Raw genomic sequence first — 20336 nt, 5'->3', positions numbered from 1 at the left:
TGAGGAAGAAAATGAATAAGTTGTATGGTATAAAGAGGAGAGCAATAATGATGTTAAATCACAGTCTTGTCTAGAATGAGAGTCTGTTTAGACTGGAGTCTATAGAATGAGATTCAATTGAAGAAATTAGAATATTTAACTTAGAGAAGAAAAGATTGGCCAAGATGCGATGTGTTTTCAAATGTCTGGGGGTTTTCCATGTTGAAGAAAAATTAGAATTGTTTTGTTTTATTCTAGAGATCAGAACTCTGATGGAATTTACAAAGAGACAATTTAGGTTTGATGTCAAAAGGGAAAATAACATCAACAAAAACAGTAACAACATCATTGCTGACAAGGGGGTTGGGACTATGAAAGTTTAAACTGGCCAATTAGTTATCAGGACAGATACACCTAAGAAGTAAGGAGAGACTAAATTATATAGCAGGGAAGGCAGTTAGGAGTGGCTACTTACCTGAGCTAGGAGACAGAGATAACTCCAGATGTCAGGACTATCATTCCAAAAGAAAATCGTTCCCCCACTTCACCACCAAAGGGAGCTTTCCATAGTCCGGTGGTTAACTCATCCTTACCCCCACAATCCATCCTCTATAAAAGCTTTTACCTTTCTTCTGTTGAACAAGAAAGATGTCTCTAACATATCTCCTCTCCCCCAGGGAAGACTTTGGTTTCCCTCTTGGTCATTTTCTCTAAGCGCCCAAATAAAAGACTATTTTATTCTAATTAGATTGTGTGTGAGGAGATGTAATTCTTTCGTTTTATTTTTTTTTAGGTATAATTCTTTAAAGAAGAATACCTAAGAACCTCCATAGCCTATTTTCTCATGACAGTTGCTAACAACAACAACCCTCATCCTAACAATTAGAGCTATCCCAAAGTAGAATGGGTCACCAAGAATATAACTGATACACCCTCACCAGGAGGCTTCAGTTAGATACCAGATTACCAGATTATCAAGTATCTGGGAGTGGGGATTCATTTGCTGGATAAATGTTGGGCTACATGGTCACTGAAGTTCCTACCAACTCTGAAATTCTATAATCCTATAATGAGTTACAACTATTTGTAAGATATTTAGACAACTATAGTTTTATTTTTAAGATCTATAATCATATGATCATAGACTTTATATTTACTATATATAAAAATGTTTCATTCATTTACTCATTAATTTCACAAGCATTTATTAAGAATTTATTGTATACATCCTGCTGTATATTTTGCCTCTGCACCCAGATGGCTCTGGAAGAGAGAGTGAGGCTGGTGATTTTGCACAGCCTTCCATCACTTAAATCTAATACACTTCAAGTCATGACATCATTTCCTTGAAATAGTCCTCTTTGAGAACAGAGGTGAAACAACAATAAAATCTATGTAATAGTACTTGTATTAAGTGAAGTAGTATGTACTTGTGCTAGATCAAAAAAGACAAATTAGATGCACTCTATCCCCTTAATTATACTCTGAGTTAAGTTCATCAATACTCAGGCATTAGTTCTAGTTTATTTTAAATTTTGTTAAATCCATTCTCTTTGTAATACAATATTAGACCATGTTAAATGTGTTTTTCAAGTAATATCAATTTATTCAGAAACTTCTCTAATGCACAAAGTGATGATGAAAAATGTGAGGACATATGTTAGAAAATCTTGCATAATTTAAGTTTATTTCAGTGTCAGTTTGGCAGCTAACTAGCAGTAGGATAGATGAAGTTGATATAGCACCATCAGCATTTCACCAAATATTTTTCATTTATTTATATTTGCGACCAAGGGTTTCTCAATTTTAATTCTTCTTTTTCTAGAAGGGCACTCATGAGGAGTTGTCATGAGGAAGTTAGATGGTGTGATCACATGGAATCGAAGGATATTCTCCATTTCTAAGCAAGTTTTCAAGACTAACTTTTTTCTTTACCAAAAGCTCAGTACAGACAGATTTACAATAATTGCCCTGGTGGTGCTTTGGGGATCTCTCACTCTCAAAGAGCCTTAATGGATACTAGAGGGTTTATTACTCAATTCTTAGGGGTAAAACAGTCAATTCCTTCAATTAATTTTTACTGGAGTGGAGACAGTTGAAAAGCAAAATTCCCCTTAGGGGCCTTGAAGAGGAACTCATAGAATGATTGTGATCCTTCAGGGGATCAAGAAGAATCTGCATTATAATCAAAGGGCATGGAATTCTGAGGCTAGAGTAATTGTCTAATGGTGCAGGTTTTTATGGCACCCTATAGCATTTCCCTGTCTGAAGGAATGAATGTTCATTGTCTTCCTTGCAGGGTCCACTGCTCCTGGTGACATTTTGGATGACCCTAGGAAGTCACAAGCAGAGGTGTATACCTTATAACAAAGGTTGTACTAAATCAAAAGCTACAGAAATGGAAAGATAAACTGATCACATTAGAAGCTTTCAATTAAAATGCTAAACTTGTTTGTTTCTCTTATAATTTAAAGTCATTCTTTTAAATAATAAACATTTTTCTCTCCTCAATTCCCCCACAATAGTGGGGGAGGTTGGTGGGAAGGAGAACAGAAACCTTATAATAACTATGGAAAGTCAAGCAAAAAAAAATCTTATATTGGTCATGTACAAAAATGTGAGTTTTATTTTCTTTCATGAGGTAGGTAGCATTTTTCATCAACCATCCTTTGGAATCATAACTGGTCATTGTATTGAGCAGATCTTATTTTTGTGTTCTTCTTTTACACACACTCTCCTATCAGAACCTATTAATAATAATTTATAAATAAGTATATATTTACATCATGGTAAATTCCAACCATATATATCAAGAATACATATAAGAGGATGGATTTTCTCAGAAAACTTCAGTATGAATTGTAATTCCCCCACCCCAGAATTCAATTTGTCATATCTTATTTCTCTCTAATCACAGAATGTAAACATCTCAACAATCTTTTAGCAACATCTGCTTCTTGGAGTTTCCTTGACACTCTATACCTATAATAATACTCTCCTCATATATCTGAGACAAAGAAACTTTCATGTAAGTTGCTGAAATTTATTCTTTTTTAAAATAAATTCCTTCTTTTAAATAACAAGCATTTTTCTTTCCCTTCTATTTCCCTCCCCTTTAAGGGGAAATACACATACACATATACATATGCAATACAAATATATACATACAAATATAGAGAGACATATATACACACTGAGACATATATATATATATATATACATATACACAGACACACATATACATATATGCATAAGACTTCCTTTCTTCATTTTGTAAAATATGACTCAAAATGCTTCCACCAACTACCTCACAAGATCCTTAAATGAATTAAAGTCTTTGTAGATGATAAAATGCTATGTAGAAGTGGAGTCAATTGGGCTTGGTGTAAAGAGTTCTGGCTTTGAAGTGAGATGACTTGGGTTCAAATGCTGTCACAGGCACTTATTACTATGTGACCTTTATCAAGTCATTTAATCTCTCTAGAACTTTGTTTCCTCATCTGTAAAATGAGGGTATTGGTCTAGGAGACCTTTCATGATGCCTTAATTACAAGGGACATTTTTTTCCATCCGGGAGATTCATAAACTTAGATCCATCTTTGACTTCCTCTATATTCATATGTCATTATGTTCTATGAGTTCTGATTTTGAAATTGCTTCTGTGTTCAATACTGCTTTTCCATACTGCCTGCTATGATCTCTTCACCTCACTCCTGGCTCATTGTATTAATCTCACATCTATCTTGCCCATTTCTGGTCCTACACATTATACATAGATTAATCTTCCTAAAACAACACTGTTAACATGACCTTCACAGACAATATCAACTAACAATGTTCTTTAATCACTCTGAATTCTATAATAATGAAGGTAAACTCCCCTTCCTTCCTTTCCTCTCAGCATCAGAAGGTTTAGCGTCTCTTTTTTTAGGTATATTCTTAACAGTATAGCTACCACCATAACTTTCTTTTATCTCCTCTAACTGCTGCCCCTGCTTATAGTAAATAATCAGGTCAGCAGCATTCTCCTTGGATGAAAGAGAAATTATTCTAAGTGGTGAAAATAGCATAAAGACAGGCTTTTTATATGCAGGGCAAATGTGAACATGTAGGAAAGATACAAAGACAATATTGGATAACCCATTTAGTGTACACATTTCTCTACAAGATGATCTACTTGATTTGTAGTCATAGATTATTCAGCTTGAATGTGTGAGAATTGTTTCTCAAGTCTTATAAAGTACCCAATGTACCAACATGCTATCCAAGAACCATAAATCAAATAGCAAAGTATTTAATTAGAACCAAATATATACTAAGAAGAATTGAGCAGTAGAATCATTTTAAGTCTGTGAACATAAATGAATATAATGCCCCACAAACAGTTCAAGGTGGGAAATAAATGAAGGAAGGAAACATGTATTTATTCAGTGTTTACTATGTTTCAGGCACTGTATTTTTTTTTAATTTTGCAGGGTAATGATGGTTAAGTGGTCACAAAGGTAGTAAATGTCAAGTGTCTGAGACAAGATTTGAACTCAGGTCCTCCTGAATGCAGGGCTGGTGCTTTATCCACTGTGCCATCTAGCTGCCTCTGGCTTTGTACTTCTTAAATATTATCTCATTTGATTATCACAACAACACCAGGAGGTAGGCATTATTATTATTTACATGTTACAGTTAGGGAAACTGAGGCAGGCAAAGGTTAATTGATCTTTCCAGAGTCACACAGTTAGTAAGTGTCTAAGATAAGTTTTGAACCCAACTCTTCCTGACTCCAGGCCCAGAGCCCTATCCACTGAGCCACCTCATTGCTCCATATAGAGAACTACCAAGAAAATGTTTGTTACAAATTGAAGAATACTTTCAGTATCTGTGGTGTCTTGCTTTTCACTGTCAGGAAAAAACAAAACAAAACTCTCCTGCCTGAGTTTTCATGATAGTCTTTTGATGTTGTCACCTCCACATCACATGCCATCCTAGAATGGTATGAAAGCTGCCTTGCCCCTGCCACTCCAATCTTTCCAGGGAGCTGCTATCTCTCTAGTTGTCATCTACTACTTCTTCATTGTATGGCTGTTATCTTAGTTGCTGCTGGTCACAAGGGAAATGGCAACACTCTTGGAAAATATTTAATTAAGAATTTAATCATCAACAAACATGAATATTCCAGTATAAAGAGAAAAAAGAGAATTATAATGAAGCAGCAAACTTCTTGCATATAATTTGATGATTTTTATAAAAATGAGTATGTAATAAAAATAATTCCCCTCTTTGTTTCTTCCAATTTTTTTTGTTTACTCCTGTGTATTTGTTTGTTTATGTTTTATTTGGTGCCCTTTTATTTCTTTTTGGTCATCTCTGTTATTACTAATTCCTTCCCAATAGAAATCCTTCTTAGGAACAAATAAGGAGAGTCAAGCAAAATAAATCAACATAATGGTTTCATTTTCATGTTTCCAAATGTATCACTTATTCTAGTAATAAATGCATCTCTAGTCCAAATCATCTCACCCAAAAGGCAACAGATATGCTTTATCATCAGTCTTCTGAAGTCATGATTGACTACTACATTTATAAGGATTGTCATGACTAACATTATGCGCTTTGAAGCACTCCTGTTTCTTCATCATCTTACCCACAAATGACTGTAAGCTCTTTGAGAGTAGGGAAAATATTATCCTTTCATTAAAAAATATATGTGTTTAATAAATGTTTTAGCATTAATTGACAATTTAATAAATAAAAAATAATGTTTCTGGGACATGTCTGTATCTGTGTATGTGTGTACTGTACTACATTAAAATATTTTCTTTGTCAGGAAACTTATGGACATTATTCTACAAATGAAGCTGCAACAGAAAATAAAGAATAAAAAGGCCATGTATTTATTAGTCGAACACATTAGTCATTCTTCCTGATTACATTTGGGGACTACAATAACAGCTGACTAATACTGAATCACTCTAATTCAGAGATTACTTGATTGCATGAAGCATCTGTTTTTTTATTATACAGGGATACTCCAAATTTGGGGATTCTCTTCACCAATGCAAATTGCAACCCAATTTACAACTTAGAAAAAATCACTGCCAACCACAGCAAAATCTGACCTGCCACTAGTTTTTGTCTTGGTTGGGAGCTAAGAGTGGTTTCTATATTTTAAAATACTATAATACTTTATTTTAAAATTGAAAAAGAACATTCTTATCCCTCATACAAAAACCTTTGGTGTGTTGCATTTGGCCCACTGTCTGAAGCCTGCTGACCTCTGATTTATAACCACAGTCCTAGGGTATTTCTTGAGGTGACTCAGAATATTCAAAATAAGATCTGAATTCAAAGCTTCCTGACCACAGGCCTTGTGAATTATTCACTTTGCCATGCTGGAACTATTCAGTACTTTGGCGATTAAAATGTCTAATATACCCAGATCAGCTATACAATGGGAGCTCTACTATTTGTCCCTGTTACAATCTAAGCTTCTCTTTATAGACATTAATGATTCATACGATATTGATATTCACCATTGAGAGACAGACAGTGACAGAAATGAGTGTAGAAGCCATTTTTTTTACCAGTTAATCAGTTTTTATTTTTCTTTTTAATATACTTACAAGCACCCATCATTGTTGTGCTGTTTCACTAAGGTGAATCATTTCCCTTTGGTATTCTTAAATTGGTGGGAAACATCAATCCCATTTTTTGGAGTTAGCTTTATTGATAACTATTTTGAATTAAAATGTTCCAAAGGAAAAAACTTAATTTTCACTAAAGTCATAGTTCGGTTTCACAATGATTATGGCCCACTGCATAACAAATTAATAAAGGTCAAGATCTATTTAAAATATCCTGCTGAGCAAATAAGTCCAAAAAAATACCATTTATCTAGAAAATTTTCCATTGAAATTCAGAATGTTTGCTATATAAAATAGATTTTGAATGCATTCTTTGAATTCACATTGAAATGTTTTGTTTTTACAATTTTCATGTAGTTGTGGAGGCAAGTGAAATTAACTTCATTCACAAAATCCATTCATTTTACATTGACAACATCTTTCAGGGTCCATAGAAAAGCAAAAAATGAGTTTTTATTTTTTCAAGACTAAAAAAATCTAATCAACTTTTACTGTAGTATCCTGAGATTTCTGCTTCATTGAAGTTAAAATTAGAGTTTTCTTTTAGGAATCTTTCCAGGGTAAGTTTCCTCTGTATTTGGTCCTTTGCCCAAGGATCAGCTGTTTTTCTCTTTTTGAAAGGTCCAACAATTTGTCTGTTCTTTAATGTCTATATTCTCTCATCAGCTATTGTGAATCAAAAAGTTTGACCTTTAGAATCCCCTGCCCCCATATATCTAGCTCCACATGCCAACTCTCTGGGCTGCACTGAATCTCCTGAACATAAATGCCTGATGACAATTGGACCTCTATTAGAAACCTCCTCTCTGATCTGGTATCATTGACTCCAGGGTGTCCCACAGGGGAGCATCTGATATGCTGCTCAAATGGGATATACATACTTCCCTCAGCTCCTAGCTGCTCACTCAGTGCCAATCCCAGATGCTGTTTCAACTACATCCCATGGAGAAAACCAAAGTCCACCAAGTATTGATTATACTACATCTTTTCTTTCTTATAATTTTTCTAAATTAAAAACCCCTGAAATTCAGCATAATAAATTATTCTCTCAAATATTTTAAACATTTTTGTTTTAATTATTTTAGTTATCAAAAATTGGTTTTCTCTCCCTCCCATTTCTCACCAATCATAAGGGGATAAAAATAGGAAACGTTTATAACAAAAGAGCAAAGTCAAGCAAAATCAGTCCCTCCATTGTCTGTGCCACCTCTTCAAATATCATTTATTTTCTACCCCAAATCTTTCTCCATCAGGAGAAAAATAGCATTTATCACCATTGGTTCTCTGGAATTGTGGTTGATTAGAATTCTCTTTCTTTTTTTGTTTACTTTTGTTTTTATTGTATAAATTGCTCTTGGTTCTACTTGCTTTACTGTATCGGTTCATATGAACTTTCCTAGGTTTCTCTGAAAACCATCCCTTTTATCATTTCTTATAGTACAATTCTATTGAATTCATTCACTATCTGTTATTCAACCATTTCCTATTGATGGGGATTTCCTTACTTTCCAGTTTTTTGGCACTAAGAAAAGAGTTACTATAACTACTTTCTTTCCAATACTTGTATTTGATTTCCAGCATCTTGAAATAAGAACACAAAGAAACTGTTAGAGTTTGGCACTTTAACAATATATGGCATTCCAGCATACACTTGGACCTTTCTTCAGTGCACTTTACTGCAGAATTCAAAGAGTCTACCACTAATGTTTTCTTGTCAGCAAAGTGATCATGGCATCACCCATTCCTATTAAATAAGCTTTTCCCAATTATGATGAGATAATTCGTCTGGAATAACACTTATCTCTCCAGGTCTGTGGTGCAGTTCCTATAATTTTATGTTCAGTCTGGCTTGCCACGGGGGAGGTGAAGTTCAAACCACAACAGAGAACTTCAGTCATCTCCTCTCTGACACATTCTTAACTAAGGGTGAAAATGCTCAATTCCCCAAACTAGAGTGGAATGCTCTTTTCTTGTGGTGCCATCTTTCTTATTATGTACAAGGACTTGGCTTAGACAACCTGCCTACACTGTTTCTTCCTTTATTAAAATCTTGGTATTTTTTTTTCCTTTAATCCTTTTCCTCTCCCCATTTATCTCCTCCTACCTCCAAAAAAGTTTGAAATTATTTTTTGATGTTGTAAAGTTATTTTCTAATTTCTAAGAAGTAATTTCTTATGATGTATAACCAACTGGATTACTGTTGACACTATCATCATATTATGTCAGACTTGACATAAATTCTTGATGTCATACAACTTTTCTTTGCTAAATTTTCTCACTTACTTCTTTTATTTACAGGAAAAATTTACACTGATCTACATGTGTCTTGTATTTCATCAGGATAAAAAAATACTTTATGTTATACTCTGGTTTTAGACATTTGGTTTCTATTGTCACTTAATATTTTAATTGTTTCATTTGCTATTAATTTTAGATAGGTAGTGGAAAGGATACTTATCTGAAGGTCTCAGCATCCTCCTTTGTAAAATAAAAAAATAAAATAAAATATTAAAGAAAGAGCAGGCCTTTTTAGAACAATTGTATCATCTTTATTGTGTACTTTTAGCCTTCTGGTGATTTCTCATCTGTTTAATCAGAGAATAATATTAAGGGCAATGCATCATAGGATTTCAAAGTTAAATGTACCATAGAAATCATCTATCTTTAGAAAAATCACTGTATATGCTAGTACATGTTTTTGTAACCCATTTCTTTTTTATTTTTAAATAACAGGAATTTATAAAATTACTTTTTTCTTCTCACCTCTCCCACTTGAGTAAATTACAAAAAAGAGAAACAACAAAAATAAACAAAAAAATTTCCATTTATGTATATATATTATATATTTGTTTGTTTGTTTATATATAGTCCAAGTAAACAAATTCCCACATTAGCCATTCCCCAAAATATACCTTTTTCTGAATTTCAAAATTCATTTAACACCTCTCTGACAGAAGGTGAGTTCTATGTTTCATCTTCATTACTTTGGAGTAATCATTGCACTGAAAAGAGTTATAAAGATTTTCAAAGTTGTTTTTTTCTTGATAATGTTATCAATATGTACATTCTTTTAAGCTTTGCACACTTTATCCTGCATTAATTCATACATGCCTACTCAGTTTTCTCTATAATTGTTCATTTAATAATTTCTTATTACACAATAGTATCCTATTATATTAATATGTCACAATTTATTTAGCTACACTCCAATAAATGGACAGCATCTCAGTCTCTAATTTTGGGATACTATGAGAAAAGCTGCAATAACTATTTGGATTTATAGATCATTTTATTCTTTAATTTCTTTGGGATAATGACATATTACTGGCATAGCTAGGGAAAATAGATAAACTAATGAACTGTTGGAGTTGTGAACTGATCCAACCATTCTGGAGAATAATTTAGAACTATGGCAAAAATGCTATTGGGCAGATAACTGGTATAGCTGATACAGTGCCAGGCCTGGAGTCATGAAGATATGAGTTCAAATCCAGCCTACGACAGTTATTAACTGTGTGGTCCTTGGCAAGTTACTTAATTCTATGTGCCTCAGATTCCTTATCTATACAATTACCTGGAGAAGGAAATGGCAAACCATTCCATTTCCTTTGACAAAAACAAACAAACAACAACAACAACAAAAAACAAACAAACAAACAAACAAATAGGGCCATGGAGTCAAACACAACTGAACAACAAAAGGGCTATAAAAATGTGAATATTCTTTGGCCCAGAAATACCAGTACTAGTTCTGTATCCCAAAGACATCAAAGGAAAAGGACCTATTCATACAAAAATATGTATAGCAGTTCTTTTTATTTGGGCAAATAATTGGACATTGAGTGAATGTCCATCAATTGGAGAATGGCTTAACAAGTTGCATGATAGGATTCTGACTAGTGTGCTATTAGAAATGATGAGCAGTATGGTTTTAGAAATACCTAGGAAGACATATGAATTGACACAAAGTGAATTGAGCAGAACAAAGTAGACATTTGTAACAGATGATCAAGTGTGAAAGACCAAGCTATTCTGATAAATACAATGATCCTAGACAATTTGGAAAAACTCATGATGAAAATTGCTATCCACCACCAGAAAGAAAAAAATGATGAACTTCATGCAAATTGAAGTAGAAATTAATCACTTTATTTTTCTTGCTTTGGGGAAGGGGCATGGCTAATATGGAAATAAGTTCTGCATGTATAATGAGTATTATCTTCTCAGTGTGTGAGAGATGGGCTGCAGGAAGGAAAAGAATTAGGGATCCTATTTTTTATAAAATGTTTTAAACAATTTTAAAAAGAAAGAAAATTGCATTTTTGTATGCATTGACTATCTATTGGGGAATGGCTCTTGGTTTTGTAAGTTTCAATCAGTTCCTTATATTTAGGAAATAAACCTTTATCAGAAAGAGTTGTTGCAAAGATTTCTTCTGCAGGAATCTCTCTTCTAATTTTTGATTCATTAGATTTGCTTATGAAAAGCTTTCAAATTGCTCAAATTTGGGGGGCAGCTAGGTGGCACAGTGGATAAAGCACTGGCCCTGGAGTCAGGAGGACCTGAGTTCAAATCCGGCCTCAGACACTTGACACTTACTAGCTGTGTGACCCTGGGCAAGTCACTTAACCCCCATTGCCCCACAAAAAAAAATTGCTCAAATTTTATATTGTCAAAACTTATAATTTTTACCTTATATGACCCTTTCTATCAATTGTTTGTTCATGAATTCTACTCCTGTCCAAATATCTGAATGGTAATTTGTTCCTTACTCTTCTAATGTATTTATGATATTACCTTCTATATCTATACCATCTATCCATTTGGAGCTTATCTTTGTATAGAATGTGAAGCTTTAGTTTTAATATCATTTCCGCTGGATTGCTGCCTAGTTTTTTTCAGGAGTTTTTTCCAGATGCTGAGTCTCTTTCTCTCTCACCGTTACCAATTTACCTCAATGATTACAACTTTATAATATAGTTTGAAATCTTTTATAGATAGACTCCCTTTCTTTCCATTTTTAATTACCCTTAAGATAATTAAGAGAGGGAAGGTGTTAGCATTAAGACACTAGTATTACCATCTAAAAAACTTACTTAATATTCCTTATATCTAAGGAAAATATTCACTTGTTTCATTGGTCATTTCTTCTCTCATGAATATATATATATATATATATATATATATGTATGTATGTATGTATATGTATATATGTGTGTGTATATATGTGTGTATATGTATATATGTGTGTATATATGTATATGTGTGTATGTGTATATATATATATAATCTTTTATAGGCTATTCTTCGAACTGCAAGTTGGATAACCAATCTGCAAAGATGGAGGATATCATAAGTTTTCTTGTCCCTTAGTGTACAAGCACCCATCAACATACTTCCTATCAATAAATAGCCAGTATATAATCAATATTTGTAAAACATTTCACCAAATGGTAAAAATATAACAGTTGTTATAATATATTCCACTCATAGACCTAGAGTACACAGAGAATAAAGGACGCAATTACAGTACAGTAATGGTGAAGAATGTATAGAATGCATATGTGATCCCAGGTAACCAATAACTAACTCTATTGAGCAGAAAGCTTACCTGAGGTCCCAAGTGGGGAGGGAGAGACAGACGGAGAAAGAGAGAGACAGAGAAAGACATAGAGAGAGACATGCAGAGAGAGAGAGAGAGAGAGAAAACACTAATAGTGCCATGAATGGGAAGAGGAAAATGGGAAGAATTGATTTTGGGAAACTGCAAAGGCTTTTTAGTGACCTGTACTTCCCATGAAGACCAATCTCTTTAACTAGCATTTTACCAGTGTTATTTGTCAGTGAAACACAATACCATACTCTCTAAAGAATTACAGATGAGCATAATGGAGGGTGTAAGCAGTCAATACATAACCAATGAAGAATTTCAAAAAACAGGAATAAAGAGTGTCATCAAAGTATCATATGAAAGAAAGATATGACCACATGGCCAGGATACTGGAGGGAACTCTCAAACAATTGGGATTTCAGATCCATTTGTGTATTTTAGATTTATATGTGAAGCATCATCTACATCTTTATGTAGTTTAAATTTGTTGTTGTTATTGTTACTCTCCTTTAAATCCCAATGCATAACCTTCAGAAAAGAGGGAGTGTTAGGGGAGTCCTTTATTTGTATTTAAATATAGTATTTTATTTCTTATTATAGAAGATATTCTTTGCCATTCAGCAGTTAAATTTACATAAAATTAAGGATTGTACTAATTACTAATGTTCATTATTTATTTGAAAAACCTGGTCTAAGGGACCTAAATTTTGTAGCACATTAGCCATTATATGTTACTGTATTTAAATGTATAAAACTTTTATGAAAAAAGTTGGCAAGATGTTCCAAACCTAGGAAAACAAGAGAGTGTAGATATGTTGGAAAATATTCAAGAGAGTTTTTTTATCAAAAACTTTGTATCTTCATATTTTATTCTGTGCGATAGTTGGATGTTGGATGGAGTGAATATGAAAATAAATCACAAAATGGAATTGATTATATTACATCATGGATTGCTACAGAAAACTACATCACAGTTATAAAATTTACTAGGGAAGGTAGAGAATAAAAGATATATTTTATTTCTTGTTTGTTAGTAATAAAGTGTATTCCTTTTGTGAGAGGCTCTCACATGATAAAAAACAACTTGTTTCAACTTCTTTCATTTATTTTCTGCCAACTCAGAAGATCTAGGAGACTTACCCTTTAACATCACCTGCAAGAAACTCTTGTAGAAACATTGTTTTTTAAAAAAAAGATGAAGTATTGTTATTAAGAGAAAAACAATATGTAACTCACAATAAAGCCTAAAATTTAAAATACCTACCAATGAGTCAACTCTTTCCCCAGAACCACTTTTCAACTTAGTCACAGTCATACATTGTTTGGTCTTTGGTAGAAACTATCTCTCATTAACCCTTTACTGACTCCTCCTGTGTTCTGGATAGCTTCCAATAGGCAACATCAACATTACTCTCAATAACAACTTTCAAGTTTTTCTTTGTTGAGAAATTCCTCAGAAGTTGTTGTATATCAGAACATTTCTTTGTTGTGTCAAAATATTTTTCTATTATGAGTCCCATTCCAAAAATGAAGAGGGGCTATACTCCAGCTTCTCTGTCTTACCAGAACAGATATTTCTCTTGCCACAACTCTATACAGGGGACTATACTTGTGCTACACAAAGGACCTCTACTTTTGTATTCTCTCCCATGGTCTAACAATTCTTACTGACCTGTGAACCCATTGAAGTTTGCTCAGGGGGCAGGAAAAGACTTCCCCTCTCATCTCTAAGATCTCACTGCCTGACACCAAGTTCAGATATGACAAATCCAAGGCCCAGTGTTCTCTTTCCATAAGGCCCATATTAAACAACAGTTCAGAAGCTGGACAAAGTACCCTGATTTTCCACTCAAACAGCCTCTTTGTTTTTTATCAATCTCTTGAAGGACTTGGCAAGTAACTCCAATAATGGCTAACTAAAGTACTTGTTTAGGTTTATTTAATCACCTCATTATGGCAATTATCTTTCCTTTCTTAAATGTCTATATCAAATTCTTATAATTTCCAGGGATGACGGCATATACATGTAATGCCTGCTCCCTTGGAGGTGGAGGCTAGAGGGTTTCTTAAATTCATGTGTTCTAAGCTGCAATAGGGGTAAAAAAAATTAGTTTTTCACACCAATTCAGACACTGATATGTCCACATATGTCGATCAAGTCCAACTCTGGAGAAAGTAGCAGCCATGGTTTCAAAAACAATATTAATAGCCAGGCATAGTGATACACACAATTAATTCCACCACTGAGGAAACTGAGGCTGACGGATCCCTTTCTTTCCAGGAAGAGGTGATAATTATTCAAAGACTTTTGATTAACCATCCAGACTGGAAAAAAAAACACACAAGTGACTCAGAAATGTCTATTGTCTACATTTTGACAGTTAGTTAGATGGGTATCTTGTCCATTGGTGTGTGTACCTGGAAGAGGTACATATTAAAAAAATAGACATGAGAAGGTGATGAGGCTGTATCCCCTGCAGGTAATTGCAGTGCTCCTTTAATAACATCAGGCTTGTCTTAGAAGCAAAGGTCTATCTTTTTTGTTGATACTAATATTTCATCACTGTGATACTCTGAACACAAAAGTCTCTGAAGAAATGAACATGAATGAGAGCAATTTAGAGTGGCATTTTGTATTAAGATTAGGCTACATTTAATCAATGAGAAACTTTAAAGAATGGGATTAAAATTCTTCATCAGGGACTTCATCATAGGACTAGAAAAGAAAAAAAAGGTGGTCATGTGGTAAAGTTAAGAGTTGACAGGTAGCTCATATGCTTCATTATATGTTCACTATTATGAACATTACCCTATTTAATGACCTGTAATAAATTTGGGGGAAAATATAGATACAAATTGCATACCATTGACAAGCATAGAAATATTTTGATATGCATGACTAGAGTGTGCATTCAAATCTAGAGGTGATCTTTTAATTCTTTTTATTGGAATTTCACTTTCTATGTTCAGAAATTCTAGGCACTTCTCTTTTATTATTTCCTTCATTATGGTGTGAAGATACTTTTTGTCCTGTCATTTTTTTTTTTCTGAGAGGCCTAGGATCCTTGGGTTGTCTCTATTCATACCTGGCTTTTAAATCTTTTCTTTTCTGGGTTTTATTTATTTTTTTGGTAGGGCAATGAGGGTTAAGTGACTTGCCCTGGTTCACACAGCTAGTAAGTGTCAAGTGTCTGAAGCCAGATTCAAACTCAGGTCCTCCTGAATCCAGGGCCAGTGTTTTATCCTCTGTGCCACCTAGCTGCCCCATATACCTGTCTTTGAGATCACTATGTTTTGCTTCCACAGTCAACATATTTTCTTTTAATGTTATTTTTTTTTTACTTCCTTCCTTCTAGATCATCCTTTACTTCTGTATATTTGCATTTCCAGTCTATCATTTTTGTTTTTGCTTTTGCTGGTGAGGCTTGTTATTGAAGATTTAAATTTTTCTAACCTGTTCCTTATGTTTTGCTGTTTGAGACATAAATTCTAATCTCATTCTTTTCATTTCTCTTTTAAACTACTCAGGAAGAGCAAGTTTCAGTTCCACATTCTCAAATTCCAGAGTTCTTTGTCTCATTAAGTGTTGGATCATTTTCCTTTACTTTGCAATTTTTATTCATAGCTTCCTGAACTCTTTTCCTATATCTGCAGGTTATTTCCTTCTGTTCATATTGTTTTCACTGTTTATTTATGTTTATGTTTAAGGTCTTTGAGATTTTGTCTTCCTTGAATCTTTGGTACTTTCTCTTTTTTTCCTCCTTATTTAATTTTATTATTCACTTCCAGATTTTCACCCCATTATGGGTTACATATCAATGCACTTCAGCCTCCTCCTACAATGGGTAATTCACAGTAGGTATCTCCCTGAATTGACTTTTAGAATTGGCTACAGCTGGATTCTGTTGTCTTTTCATTAGGCTTGGTGGAGAGCTGTGTACTGTCTTGGTGACAAATCCCATTACCTGTGTTCCTTTGTTCTCTACCCTTGCATCAGCAGTCTAGAGTTTATATTCCCAGGCACCAGCAGTTCAGAACTTTGTGGCCTTGGTGCTCCCTGGTTGCAACTGTAGGTTTTTGCTCCTGAAAGGCTATGGCTAAGATGGCTGTTGAGGCCTGAGCACACTTATGTAGCTTAGAACTGTAAATTCCACAGTGCTGAAAAGTCTGATCACTTCTCATGGAGGGAGTTTTGAATTAAGGCTATATGTTTCCTTTGGTCTGTTAGGGCATCCTTTGTGCAGGTAATGTGGGAGGTTGGAAAGAGTTGTTGACTGAGTTTAGGGTCAGTGAGTCCAGTTCCTGTGTTGTTGTTTTTTAAAACTTTCTTTTGGATTCTGAGGATCATAGACCATGAAAATAACTGATGTTGCTTTTATCTTTGGTGTTTCTGTTCTGAAAAGGTTTGATACGTCACGAGGATCAGTGAAAATGTTTAGTCTGCCATCTTGTTGCTCATGCAATTTGGAAGTCCCTTCTTTTACCAGGTATAATCTAATCGATGAGATAGATCATTGATATATTTGAGTATTGAGAGTGGGTAAAAAGGAATGGGACTTGTGATTTCATTGGCATAGTGAATTACAGTGTGAGGAAGCTTAATCTATCAATGTAGGTCACCACGAGTTAAGTGAGTTGCTCAGGTTCACACAAACAATATCCGTTAAAGGAAGGACATGAAACTCAATCTTTTTTCTAGTTCTGAGGTTGTCTATTCATTACATTACACTGTCTCTAGTTTTGAAAATATTTATGTATATATATATATATATATAAAATGTATTTATATATATATATATATATATAGAGAGAGAGAGAGAGAGAGACATATAGCTATACTCTGCTGGATATTACTGTAGGGTTGTACAACATGGAAATAATAGTGTCTAAGGAAATAAAAATGAGTATCACACAAGGTGCAGTAGCAAAACATTTTATATAAACAAAATCATCTGTATGGCAAATTTGTGTTCATGTATATATAAGCATTTGTACACACATATATGTGTATATATAAATATATGTATGTATATATATGTGTGTATATGCATACATATATTGCACTCAGCATACTCATACATATAGTATACTCATTGTACACATATAAAAGTAGAGGATTAATCATAAGGTTGTTTCCAAAAAGTATCACTTTCTTATAAGTCTATCTCTTTTATTTCCAGAAAGTCTTTCTAGCTGCTCAGCATTTGCTAAAATAGCACGTGATAAGCAGGTGCTAGTGAGCCAAGAAGACAATTTTTTTTTTCTTACTATATGAGGGGCTAGGAAAAAGGAAATCAAAACCTTACACTTTTCTACATACAATGATTTCATGATTTCATGAACTGATAAGTGAGAGACCCATTATAAAAACAGGAACACAAAAAATAGGCATATTCCAAATCTTGTGACTTACTTTAAATTGAACTAACAGGCATGTGATCCAGGGGACCAAAAAAAAAAAAAAAAGGTATCTTCCCCCAGATTTTTAAAAAGAGATCCTGGATTTTTCTCTGTCAAATTATCTTTCTAGATTCCATCCCAAAATGATTCCTTCTTATATACTATGAAATCCCATCCAATTTGAACCCCAAATTCAAATCAACCTCCAAAATGTCAGAATAAAAGTTTTGTTTAGACAAACTTTCTAACACTGTTTCTGTTTTTCCCTCTTGTCCTCTCTTTCCCTAATCTGATGAATTTTTCTGGAAATTTCTTCAGAGACAGCTTCTTCATGGGACTTTTGGCACTAATAACTACATTATTTCCACTCCCAGCTGGGAATCCTGAGGAAAACAAACAAACAAAAAAAAAAACCTTAGTTCATCACTCTTCATTTTAATTCCAGCCAAAATTCAGGATTGACAAAAGAACAATCCATAAAACTTGAAAAAAAAATCTGATTTTGCTTTTCTGAAGAACTTTTAGAATTTGACTTTAAACCATCTCCACTTTTGCTAAGAGAAATGCTTCATCACAGCCCATTCATTTCTGCCTATGCCTTGGATTGATATAATTTTGTAATTTTTAAACAGTTATTTTCAAATTGTTTCCAAAACCATAGTACAAATGATACTTTTCTCAATTAAACTATGTGGTATTATTTCATTTGTATTTCACGTAGAACTAACACCCTTGTCAAGGATGTCCCTTGTAAAGGGACAAAGTGAAGGGGTCTGAATAATGAGGAGATTGTTTTTGAGAAGATGAGTATCTAGAGACTGAAATTGAGAGCAATTATGATGGTATAGGGACAGCTATACACTTGCTTGCCACTCATTACCTTATTATTTTGGCTATCAACTTCCTCAGTCATTTTTGTTCTTTCATTTCCAGTGAAAAGTTCATTAGTTATTACCAAGAATATAGGGGAAAAAACACAAATTGGGTAGATGTCTCTTTTCACTATTGTTAGTTACAATCATCATATCCACCTCACAGAAACATTCTATCTCTTGTTTTTAACCTTCTTTTTCTCATAATGTAACTTTTAACAGTATTTTAAGTTGTTGTTCCTGTGGAAATTCATTTTGATTTGGGGTCCCTACATTTAGGCTGAGATTAAAAAGCCTTAGGCCCTCAGGGTCTCTTCTGTGTGGGAGGTGCTGGTGCCCCTCCCCCTCTGCTTCAGCTGAGCCAAAAAGCCCCATGGGCTGTACAAGACCCCAGGTCAGACAGCTGGTGGGGTGGGGTGGGGAGCGCTAGCTCCCTCCACCCTGAGCCGAGCTATCCCAGAGGTCCCAGGCTCATTCAGGCTGGGGCTTTGGCGTAGCAGGTGCTGAGGCATGGGATGCTTGAGCATCTCCCCAGCCATAGCCACAGCCCTGACTGGCAGATTAGCTTGGTGTGTGGGTGCAAAAAGCCCTGATATTTCAGTGGAGAAAAGAAAGATATATATAGAGCTGGGGGTTAGACTAAATGGGGGGGCTACAAGGATGCAGGAGAAGGCTAAACGACTAGGAGCAGAGAAGAGAGGCCGAAGAACAAGACTGAAGGAGTAGATAGACTGAAGAGGAGGCAGCGAGAGCACAGAAGTGGTTAGCACAGGGTACAGGCAGAGTTAGTAAAAGTAGCTGAGCAAGTGAAAGTACCCTAAGGCAAGAGGTGGCTAAGGCCCCTATTGTATTAAAAAAGTTCCAGGCCCAGGAGGTAGAAAGAGATGCAGTGGAAAGAGAGGCGCCTCAATGTAGTCAGGTTGTACATTTTATTTCCCTGTATTCTTAATTTGAATAGTATCTCATAAATAAACTCTACTTTGATTATTTAGTTAAGAGGCTTCTTAATATTTTGCTTATCAATTTGGGAGTGGAGCAGTGTGGTGGAACTTTATAAACGGCCCATTAAATTAACAGCAGTCAGATAGCCAGTGAGTCAAAAGTCCCCAGATTAGTCCTCCATAAATTAGCCCCCAAATTAGGCGAGCTAGCCAAAATATTTTTACATTTGAATGGAGACCACGGCAAGACTTATGGCCCAATTATACTTTTTCATGAACTTATACTTTTTCATATAATTATAATTTTTCATAAATCCAATTATATAATTTTTCAAGATTAGATTAGGGAATAATAATTTTTTTTTACATTCCAAATGGTCTTTTCAAACAAATACTATTTTTCCTACTCCTTGAATTGTGTTTTTTTACTTCAGAATTTCATTTTTGAACATCTCCCATATCATCTAGATAGACTTTTCCTGAATCATTTAAGTACACAGAATTCTTTCTATCTTTTCTCTGAACCGTTAAAAATCTTCTTTCACAAAATCTGAAGTGCATGTCAGATTATGTAGTTCTCTAAGATGTAAATCAAGATGAAGTGATCATTTCCCCACATGGTTCTCATTATTTTCACTACACAACCAATTCCTCCCTTTTTGTGAGAATCAGATCTAGGATAGTTTCCTTTTTTTTGGATCACCCATATTTTGAAGGATCAAAATATTATTAGCTGCTTTGCTTTTGGCAAAGAGAGTTTCATCAGATGATTGTGTTATTTTTTATATTTATTATCCAACCATCTATTCATTCATTCATCTATTTCTTTATCCATCTATTTATTCATCTACTTGTTTATTTATTTGTTTATCTATTTAATTACTTGGTTATTTGT

Source organism: Dromiciops gliroides, chromosome 3 (assembly GCF_019393635.1).
Source record: "Dromiciops gliroides isolate mDroGli1 chromosome 3, mDroGli1.pri, whole genome shotgun sequence".
Taxonomy (NCBI): Eukaryota; Metazoa; Chordata; class Mammalia; order Microbiotheria; family Microbiotheriidae; genus Dromiciops; species Dromiciops gliroides.
The sequence above is the reverse complement of the archived record's forward strand: the minus strand, read 5'-3'. Positions refer to the sequence as shown.